Below are 9,590 nucleotides of genomic sequence, written 5' to 3' on the forward strand. Positions count from 1 at the left end.
CGGGGGATACAGCCTCGCCTGCTTACCAGTGCAAAGGATGCATTCGCTCCAATGTAAACTGCTTGATTTTTCATGCTCAAAACAGGAGGAATTCCTAAGCAGAAATTGGCTCCGAATCTGGACTAGACGCAGAGACTGGCTGGAATTCCGGTCTGTTCATGTTAGTCCTCATTCTAGACCAGGAACTGGGAAGGAAGCAGTGCCAGGGTGGAGTTACCAGTCGTAATGTGTGATTTCTGCCCTTGCAGGGCGTAGATTCCTTTGGTGCAGAAGGTGCAGTGACTTGGGACTCAAAGGCCCGGAGCCATTGAACTCTTATCATTGCTGTATAATACCATAAAAACAGCTGCCAGGGGGCTCATTTCCTTCATGCACAAGGGCCCATGAGACACTGGCTACGCTACTGGACAATAGTAATGGCAGAACCTTCATAATCCACCCCTTAGAAACAAGCGAAACTACATTGTAATTGCAGCTTTGCCTCTTGACTGCACTGTGTGATCCTGGGAGGAACATGTACTCTTCCTGTGCCTCAGTTATATTTTTGTACAAAGTGGGAATACTAAAATATGACCACAGAACCATATTAGACCAAATAAATTATCTTCACCTATCAGTTGTAGCCTGTTTATTTTCGGTCCTGCCATGTGCTTTCTTAACAGGTATATAAAGGCCCGCTGTTTGTCATTTCGATTATACAATTATGTGGTGAACTGGTTCTATGTAAACTTTAGAAGCCTCAGTAAGGTAAAGTGGACTGAAGGATTTACAATTTTGCAGAACTAAACCGAGTGCACTATCTGTTTGTGCTCACACACCCAAAAAATATATACATTATACATTAAATGTGTTGCCTCACATCAATTTGAAGGGAAGTTCATTACCAGAAACCTTCAGGATAAGCACTCTCCTGGTACCCTGGCCTGTCTAACATTTCAGTCTCAACCTTACAGTTGATGCATATTTTTGGTGGGCATTGTTCCACATCAGCCTCGATTGTGCACAGGTTCATCTTGTTCCAACATACTAACACAACACCAATAAGTAGTTGGCTCTGCAGTACGACCTGAAGCAAATAATGTCACGCCAAGTTATTAATCAGCATTTTGCATCCAAGGCCATATATATCACATGAAAATGAGGTTTGAACGATTATACAGGAAGACATCACGGAAAATACTGAAGCACAGTGATGAGAGCCCAGAATGAGGCCCAGGCCTTACCTCTAAGGAAGGAATGTTGACAACACCTGTGGACCTCCTCTTCTCCCTCATCTTCCTCTTCTCAATTTGTCCCTTTCCTTTCCTTGCACTGGGGCCGGAGCGCTTTGCCTTCTCATTGCCTTGGTTGGGGTGTCCTTGCTGGCCTCCTCTACAGCACCATTCCCCTCCAAAGCATCTTCCTGGGGCTCTGGAGCTGCAGACAATACCTTCTCCGATGCGTTCTTAAGTGCTGGCTCAGGGGCGACTCGTCCTCCAGGGACGTGGCAGACGGCAGTAGAAGGAGCTCCAAGTGGTACAGGCTGCTCTTCCTCTGGTTTCCTCAGGGAGGGAGATGAAGAAGATTTTGCCAAGGAGGAAGTGGTGTTTACTGAGATGCAATTTGCTCCGCCAGTTCGGTCTGGCATGGTCACCAAGTTACTAGAGCTGTTGTTGTTATTCAACTCATTGTTGACAACTACCACTGGGGGTGTAACAGCACTCTCTGGGCCTCCTGGCACTCCTATGGAGGCAGCGAGCACACTACCTGGGACCTCTCCATAGAGCCGGGCACGCATCTTCTCCCTTTTGGCCTTCCATTCCTCAAGAAAGTCAGTAGTGGTGGAGGTGGGTGGAGGGGCCCTGTAGCCTCCAGTTGCCATGCTGCTCCAAAGGGGCAGGGGTGACCCAAGAAGAGTGACCTGGTGAGAGTGGAGGTGCAGCACCGTAGAGAGTCAGTTCAGGGATTTGTTGGCACTGGTCAGATAGGTAGCGAGTGGTGTGAGATTAATTAAATAGTATTGAAGCGTGGCAGTGACATGGCACTCAGTGCTTTCAGCTAGGTGTGCAGCAACAGTACCAGTGTAGTGGGAGGGGATTCAGAAGTCAGGGGATGTAGTGGTGTTTGGTGTGAGATACGAATAAAGGCACCTGTAGTTAAAAGGAGCAGATATTGGGTTGAGATGGTGGTGGGGGGGTTACTTCTCCAGCGTGATTTTGAGGGTGGAAAATTTTAATTGGTGCCACAGCATGAGTGGGGGTTCCAGGATAGTCAAGATCTGAGAGTTCAGCATTAAAGTAGAGAGGATTTATTTAGCACAGGGTTAAGGATCAGGGGTAGCTGGGTTCTGTGGACACTCCTAGGGTAGATTATCCGGGGCAGGATATATATGGTAAAGGTGACGAGGCAGTGTAGCGATCTTCGGATAGCGTTATGGTCTGGTGAGCAGCGATGCGGCTGCCAAGGATGGGGGCAAAGCAGGCAGCGTCTCACCGGCTCTGCTGTCGGCTCGGCGTGGGCAGAGGGCAGCGGCGGCTCCTCTCCACGGATAAGGCAACCCCGCAGCAGCAGCAGCGCTCCTTCCAGAGCAAACACCCTAAGAGGGAGAGAGAAAAGGGAATGAAAACAAAAGGATTAGTCAACAGCAGCGGTGCCAGGAGGGGCAGAAGCGCCACTCTCCCTCCCCCAGCAGAGAACCGAAACCGGCAGACACCGGGCATTACATTCATAACTTCAATGTTACAGCACAAATTCATTAAAAGACACAGGAGGCGACATAACCTGCCTGCCAGCCCCCGGCAAGCTGAAGAATTTGAAACAGAGGGAGAAGGATTATCCGTGCTCACTTTACCGACGCGCCGATAACGCTGCCCCCCACCCCGTGTTTTATCAAAGGCTAGAGAAGTTGAGTCCCTTCGGGAAGTTGTGCGTGACAGCAGTCATGGGGCGGAGGGAAAGAAGCAAAAGGTGTGACGGTCGGTAGCACTCAAGCTAGAGAAGTGCACGGGGAGGCAGCAACGGCACTGTCATGCCGGTGCCTTCTCCCGGGCTGGGAGGGGGAGAGGACCACCCACCCCAACCCCATGAAACGGTATCGGTGGCTGCGTTACCTGCTGCAGAGCGGGAGACTCGTGGCGATACCCAGGAGAGCTTCCTCCCCCTCGCAACTGCGGCTTCAGGTGTGCTGCGCCTGCTGGTCTCGGAGCCGCCTCCAGTCGCCTCAGCTCCCCACCTCCCGGAAGAAGCGGCTTCCAGGGCTCTGAAACTTTTCCGATCCCCATGGGAGGAGCAAGGGCTGAAGACAAGGCCAGGCCCCCGGCGGAAATGCCCAAAGGGGCAGAGAGGTGGCCACGGGCGGCATCCAGTGCAGCACGCATTTGTCCGATGCGCCCACAAATTCTTTTTAGAGAGGGAAACAATCGCATAAGCCTTAAACCTGAGCCCGGCGCCCTTTAGACAATACAGTTTAGTATTACATCCTGGATCTGCCCTCTAGCAAACGGCAACAAAAACAAAATGGCGGCTGCAAACATCCGAAACTTTTCGGATTCGGGGGTGTGTTTTTGGCTTCTGAGTGATGTATGACATCACAGGTGGAAAGAACGCCAAAAACACGCCCCCGAATCCGAAAGAGACAGGGCTTGATTGGAGTGATGCCCCTCTCCTCCAATGGCTGGCCTCCGTTTAGGAAGCCAGCCAATGGAGGAGAGATGGAGGAGAGAGGCGGGTTCAAGCCCCGTACTGAAAAACATTAAATCTCCGACTGGAGACTGCGCAAGCGCAGCCTTTAGGTCCTCGACCTAAAAAGGAACTTCTAAGGGTAAAACACCTCTGAGCTAACCATGCTTCAGGGAAGCAGAGGAAGGTACCAACTGCCAGAGAATTAATGTCCTCTTTTGTCACAGGCCCCGGAGCCTCCCCACCCCCCGTAAACCTCAGAAGAAAAGATATAAGTGGAAGGCGATAAGATATTGTGCACCACAGGCACCCAGCCATACACTGTCCAACTAGTAGGAGTGAATGGCAAGGGAAGGGGTTACACCCCTCAGTCAATACTGGGAGCACAAAACCAATGACACAACTCAGGTCAGGGCCAGACATCCACTGCCATATTCCCGGCAGCCTGCAGGCTACGGAACTGCTTCTGGAATTAGATGGGCTGCCATGACCCAACATCAAAGCTCCCACGACTCCAATATGTGGGCCTGTTGTGAAAATGTTTGCCAGGATTGGTTTGGTATTCAGCCAGGTTCTGACTCAGCGGTAAAACAGACATCCAGAAGCGACACAGAGACTGATTGCATCTGTTCATGGTGACATTGTAGTCCTGTCCTTAGATCCTTTATTTGGCTCCTTATTTTTCTGCCTATTGATCAGACATCAGCTCTTGCAATCTCCAGTGTATCTTGTGGTATATGCCTCTTTCTTATTACTGTTACTAGGCTTCATATACCCTTTTTTGGCAATTCTGGGGCAGAGTTGCAAAGTCACATTTGGTCTTAATTTTCTGATCGAATTTACCTTTTTCTGGATGTATGACGTTACAACGCATACTTTTACCACGCATACCTTTACAACTCGGTTTTTACATCGCATACCATTACAACGCATAGCGCTTTTGGGTGTTGCATAGTGAATAGTTTAATTTACTATTCCAACTCCAGCCCCCGTGGACACTAAGGAAGGTTATTGGATAGTAAATTAACCTATTCCCTATCCTAGAGCGCCCCCCCAGAGCAATGCGTTGTAATAGTTTGCGTTGTAAAAGTTGCGTTGTAATGGTAGTTCGTTGTAAAAGTTTAGTTGTAAAGGTTGTATACCCCTTTTTCTACATCAAGGAATTCACAAAGGGATTCCTGTCAGGTGTAAAAAATGTTATTGGTGCGGATTTATCCCTCAAGAGTGCAGAAATACTCTCAGTCATAATTCCCGCTCAAGGGTTGGGAAGTTAGTGTTCCAAAGTGCGATTGCCGTAGAAGTTTAGGAACGCTCCCCACCTGTATTTTTAGGCAAACTTCAGTTCCAACCCTTTCTGATTGATCCTTCTACCTGCAGATTCCTCACCTTTTCAACGTCCCAGGTACCAGACTGGATCCAAACCTTCAGTAGCTCTTCCACACCAGTAGGCCAGTAGGAGGCACTGGCTCTATGTCAGCACCACAAATGACCCCCACGGTGACATCACTAGAGCCATAAAGGGGCCCTTTGGTGTCCTGACGTCTGTTCCCTTTTTTCACTCCTCCTCAACGCGGATCTGGAGCTCTTCTGTGAGAGACTTTTTCCTCACGATTTTCATGGCAGAAAGTTTGTACATTGGTAGGGATCTCTCTCTCTAAATGTTAATGGTTCAAACCCTTTAGGGATTGTGATTGACAGATGTCTATTATGGACTCCCATTACATCTGCTGGTGGTGTCTGGGGTCGGAGCATGACCCAAGGTTGCGTGACTCCTGCCTTAGTGTGCATGCCAAAGTGATCAAGTAGTTGGAGGCCAAGCTGTTTGTAGTTTGGGCTTGTGACTGCCACCAGGCTTGCCACAGCTCTCCGCCGAAATCAAAATCCCACTCCCCTTCACCTTCAAAGTTATTGAGGGGGAAGCACCAGAAACACAAAAAGAGGAAGATGCAACAGTGGACTTCCACCAGAGGTCGGAAGTCCTCACAGCGCTTCCAACCTCACAGAAATTCTTCCTGAGAACCAAAGCTGGTCACAACTCCGCATGTGGCCCAGTGACAGAGGCATCATTGGCCCAGCTCTGGCCCAAGGGCCACCTCCTGACTTGCTTCCAATGCCTCCTGGCATCTTGTACTTCACTGTGCCACCTCAGGCCTACACTGACTTTTCTACACTGATGTGGATCCAGCATTCCTTCTCAACCCAGTGTTTGAAATGTTTCGCCTGAAAATACGCAAAATTGATGCAGCTGAATAGATCTAGAGATCTCTTATTGTAGAAGGCCAATTAAATTAATCCTTCACATGGAATTTTATGTCCAAACAATTTTTCTTATTTAAAGACCAATACCAGAACATGATCCAAAGTCATATGTGTGTGTGTGTGTGTGTATATATATATGTATATATATATATATATATATATATATATATATATATATATATATATATATATATATGTATATATATATATATGTATATATATATATATTTATTTATATATATATATATATATATATATACATACACACACATATATATATATATATATATATATATATATATAGTTGTTAAAGGGGACAATACACAAAATATATACACGCACAAACTTCAATATATTCACATATATCTGTGCAATGATGAATCCTTATAACCCTGTTTACTATTACTGATGAACCAAAGATTTGTTGAAACACAACAATTATCACTTGCATTCCGTATTTAAGAAGATAACCCATATACAAAAGCACAAACGAGGGAAAATAAATGAGCCCTCTTTAAACATTAGGCTGTGCTCTAAATTTCTTTCTACTCAATTTCTGCTTTAAAGTGCTTCTCCATAATTATTACTATTCCGCCGCATCCATTTTGCGTATTTTCAGTGTTTCTTTGCCCAGATGCGGGTGGAGTAATAGGGCAAACCCCCTATTTGAACAGTTTAAATGTTTCACCTTGCAGCAATCTATCTGGCGTGCCTTTGGGCTCCATGTGACCCTTTGGTATGCCATTTGATTCATGCCAGCGGCTCCGTCCCCGTTCAGCCCCTTGAAGTCGTCTCCGATACCTGAGGTGAAGCTGGTGCCGGCTTTTTCACCAGCTCAACTTTGTAGAGTGCGGCAGCCTGCACCACCTCCAAGGTACCTGCCATTGCCTCGGGCATCGCCACATCAGCCGCCAAAGCTGCTCGCCCCCTCCAGTGCATTTGTGGCAGTCAGGTACTCAACCTCCTTCCAAATCGCGGGAAATAATTTACAGCTCCAGGAGGGAGGCTCAACATCTCTTAGAAGGGCAACAACTCATAAAGAGCAGCTTAGGGGCTCTATTGAGCGGTATTAGATTAAAATGGATTACCTTTTTGGGTCCGACTCAAATCTGTTGGATATATGTGAAGTCATCCCTCGTGTCATGGATGACAGCAGTGAGGGAGAGCACTTAACGCTGCCGATTTACTTGCCCTCTGGCATGCCAGTGGCTTAGACACAGTCCCAGAAAGAGAGATGAAGTTCCCTGCTGGCTATTCTCTCAAAAATCATTTGAACGCATTCAAACAAGGAAAACCCTAACCATTTATTCATGAAATCTCGGCAGGACTTTAACCAACCATAGAGATTCTCAGACGCTAGTAAGAATAGACGACGCTTCCTTACCCTTCACACAAGCTTGGATAAATCTACTACTCTTTTCACAGAGAGTTTTAAAACGGGCATCAAGTCCCTATGCTCAAAAGCTACGATTTCATAGACAATCCTTACTATACATTCAACCTGACACACCTAAAATCCCTAAACTTGTGCTGTACGCCGACAACACTAGTGATATATTCAATACCGCTGTTTTGAAACAGAACAAATGCACTGTGTAACTTCACCTGTTACACTACTCTGCACTGGCCAGTATAGCTAGGAATTTTCACACTGCTGGAAAAAAAGCCTTTCAACTACATGTAACAAGTGAACAAACTTAACAACATGTTTTAGACATGTATCCTATGTAATTACCATGTAGCATGTCCGTTACCATAGTAACCGTATCTCTGCTACCAGTTACATTGATCCAGCGCCACTATAGAAATTCTGTCTCAATTAAACTATACTTCACCACAATACTCACCAATTATCAAAAACTCTCACAAGGCCCATAAAAACTGAGACAGAAATTGGGCAACTGAATCATGTGGCCTAATTAATCAAAATCTATTTAAAACTATTTACACATTATATACAACTGCAGTTTATCATCATCATCTTAATCATAGTATTTTAATAGAATCATTTAATTAAGCCGCTTAGGCCAATGAATCAACTGATGGTAATAGATACAATTAACAAGTCCAGCTTGCTATTTAAAATCTATTTTATTAAATTTATTTTATCAAAGTAAAATTCATTTTTGTTAGAATTTCTTTTATTAGCAAATAAAGTATTATTTTCAGAATGGCACATTAGACTGGCATTTCAAAGCTGTTCAAAATATATGAATTAAAGTAAAAACAGTTTCATTCTCTAATTTCCTATATTAAGCTCTCTACCCTGAAAAGGAAAAATCATTTATAACAAATGTCTTACGTGCGCCAAGAAATCGGACAGCACTTCGCCCTCAGGAACAAGACAGCCCCGTTCTACTCAAGGGGCCAAGTTTTTATACCTTTCTAAGTCACTAATGTAAACTAAATGTAATTCTTCAGAGTCTTTCAGCGATCCCATTGGCTAACAGCCGTCAGTCCACATTAGGTCACTTTTTTAATAAGCCAAAAAGTCATGCCATTGTCTTTTCACGAGAGGCGACATTAGCTTCCGAGGATTGCAACAACTTATTAAATTATAGTTCACTGTTTCCTCCTCAGCTCGGCTGATCCGCCGCTTGTCATTTCCTGGCCTTGGAAAGATAACTTTTCAGAGCACATCACGCACAGCAGTTCCATTTGTTTTCTTTTAATTCAAAAGAAATGTCTCAGTGGAAAAACTTTCCATCATGGCTGTGCTCAGCTCATCAGGACAGGATTTCAGTCACCCTCCAAAAGCACTAGGCCTCATGCTTTTTTCACGGGCTATTATTTAAACAAACACAAAACAATAATTAATTCAAGTAATGAAAATCATTCTGTTACCCACCCACCATTGCTAATGTTAACCCATTAGTTTATGTAACCTAGTATGAAGCACAAATAAAGCAGCGTTTGTATCTACCATTCTTCATTTAGTCCAGTAGGATTCTCCTCATACCTATATAAAAATAAAAGACACAAGATAGACAAAAGCACATATAAATTAGACACATGCCATTAATTAAACAGTCGCAATTAATATTGACAAGACAATAGACAAACAAAACAAGGTTAGTTAATTATTTTTAAAACGTACTTGCTGCAACATAGAGCACATAATGTTAAACCCACATGTTTGTGAATGCAATTTTATTCTAGGTTGGTTTAATAGAAATCATGCAAAACTTATTAGTTCAATTAATCATTATGGAAGATTAACTTCACGAGTCAGAATAAATATATTTCTGAAACTCGCTCCATCAACTCCCTCATCTGGTGATTTCAAAATCACCAAACTAACACCCAAAAATTTCACCAAATGTTTAATTTATGACACCATCATGTTTTGAACACTCTGGGTTAGTTTCCCTAAACTCCAGACTCAGCAGTTTGTCTAGAACTCTCATATTGAGCTCTCCGAAATTCTTCCATTTCTATTTCCTTCTCCTGTTCCTTTCTGAGTTTGTAAATCCTTCACTTTTCCCTCACATATTTCTTTCTCTTGTGAATCATGCAACTAATTTTGAACAAAAGTATCACTATAACAATGATTATTACAGGATTAAGTATTTTGCCAATGATTGAACTGCCAATTTCTTGAAACCAAGTTTTGATTGCTGAAAATCTTTTGCTAAGTTTTTCTGAAAAATTTTAATTTTCTAAAGGTTGAATTT

At 44.3% G+C, this 9,590-nt stretch overlaps 1 pseudogene; it reads right to left on the reverse strand.

Moving 5' to 3' along the window:
• Positions 1-1,127: 1,127 nt before the first annotated feature.
• On the reverse strand, positions 1,128-1,861 carry LOC144769356 (PRKC apoptosis WT1 regulator protein-like; annotated as a pseudogene).
• Positions 1,862-9,590: the final 7,729 nt, after the last annotated feature.

Source organism: Lissotriton helveticus, chromosome 7 (genome assembly GCF_964261635.1).
Source record: "Lissotriton helveticus chromosome 7, aLisHel1.1, whole genome shotgun sequence".
NCBI classification, from domain to species: domain Eukaryota; kingdom Metazoa; phylum Chordata; class Amphibia; order Caudata; family Salamandridae; genus Lissotriton; species Lissotriton helveticus.